The following is a 2,157-nucleotide window of genomic DNA, read 5'->3' on the forward strand; positions in this document are numbered from 1 at the left end:
TATGTTTGTGTGGGTTTTTTTTATTGCTGAACAAGATTATTTATTTCTTGTACGGTGTTTAGGTCCTCGTTTGGTAATCATGGCTCCTGTAAAGCCTTTGCTTTGGTCTCAAGGTTGTCCCTATGCATTAGAGCATAACGTGCTGAAGCTATCATTTCGAGCACAATCTTGCGTATGGACGTTGTATACTGCTCACAGTTACAGCTTGCATAGCACGCAGTAGGCTTGCAGGAAAGGTGTCACTTTACTACGGTGTCACATATGTAGGCTTGACGGAGAAGCGGTAGCATTGCGTAGTCGCATCCAATCTCGCTTCGCTTTGCACTTGTACAATCGTGTTGTGTATGCTTGAGGGTGCACGCTGACTCCACATGATAGTGTGGATCGCTTGATCTGTTGTGGACTACTACTCTTTCTTGCCCTGGGTATGGTATTTGAATTTTGATGCAAACAACCGTGTATGAATTATACACCATGCCGTCCTTTCGGCTGGCTGTTGCCTGTAAGGATGTCAACTGATCGGATTTTGATGGATATCCAACCAAATCTGAGTCCGTCGGTCAGACTCAATGAGTATGGCACATCTGATTAATGATCGGATTTGATATGGTACGTATTCTAACAGCGAAATTGGAATAGATATTAAATTTGGATATGGATTTGGTTACACTTTTTCTTTTTCTTTCTGATTATGTAATTATCCGATTAATCCAACATTTAGAGATGCTTAAATTCGAGCTGAGCTGCCGTTTGACAGACCCCTACCAGTATATAATAAAAAAAAACTGTAGAATTATACAAAACACTTTAGACATGTAAATGAGAAAATGACTCAATTTGCCTTTGAGAATGAGAGTTGGTTTGTCAACACTCACTCATTTTTTGATATTTGTTTAAGGGGAAATGACCGTACAACAAAAATGACACATTTAAAAAAAATGCTTCATAGTTTACCAAATATGTCAAATAGACAATTTTGCAGGTTTTTATTTTTTTTGATGCTTTTATTTCTTGCAGTTGCAAATTTTTTATTTTCGCAGGTCGTGACACTGAAAGTGGATAGACCCACGAAACTCGTCAACAAAATCGCATATGAGGTTGTGATATTCCAAAAAAGATTGTGAAATTTCAAAACACTTGCGAAACTTGGGACAAGTATCGCAAGGCACGTTGCGAGAATCTTTGAAGTGTTGCGGAAGTCCGTACCTTGCAAAATTGAAATTCTAAATGATTTTCACAAAAGTATTGCGAAATTACGAGAAAACTTGCGAAAGTTCGATATTGAGAAATTGCGACGAGTATTGCATGATTATTGTGAATTTCTTTCTTCTTGCAAAATTTTGTTCTAGATAAATGATGTTTCGTTTTTCAACCCCTTATTTGCACATGGATGCCTTATTTTTGCAATCCTAGAGCTTTTGTGGTCTTAAACCCTTTTTTTGCATCTGGATATCTTCTTAGGATGTAATTTTGACAAAATGACTAAAAACTTGGATGCCATTTAGATGTAAAGGTCATTCATTGTTGTATTTTAAAACTTGCTTGTAATTTTTCATGTTAGGTTAACAAAATTTGTACTTGTTTTGTTATGTTTATGGATGAATTTTAGTTGTAAATTTCAGTTCTATTTATATGTATTGTTAAATTGTTAAAGGATTTGTTCTGTAATAATAAAATTTAAAGTAAAAATATTGCATAAGTAGAAAATTCACATATTTTGAAAGAATTTTGCACATATACGTGTGAATTTGTATGTATATGTGTGACTTATTTTTTCACAAAATGAAGTTGCTCATATATTGCATTCATATCATTCTTTCACAAAATTAAGTAGCTCATACATTTTGCATACATTTAATTCTTTAACAGAATGAAGTCGCTCATAAATTTCATTCATTTCATTCTTTCACAAATTGAAGTTGCTCATACATTTCATTCATTCTATTATTTTACAAAATGAAGTTGTTCAAACATTTTACATTCATCTCATACATTCACAAAATGAAGTATCTCATGGGTTGCATTCATTCAATTATTTTACAACAAAGTATGTATATAGGTACCTTCATCTCTTCGGCCTAAAAAATGTCAAATTGCACCACATGTTTGATAGGGAGAAAACACAATATACCATTGTTTATTCTATATTTTGTGTTG

Source organism: Nuphar pumila, chromosome 14 (assembly GCF_984573655.1).
Source record: "Nuphar pumila chromosome 14, dmNupPumi1.hap1.1, whole genome shotgun sequence".
NCBI lineage: Eukaryota > Viridiplantae > Streptophyta > Magnoliopsida > Nymphaeales > Nymphaeaceae > Nuphar > Nuphar pumila.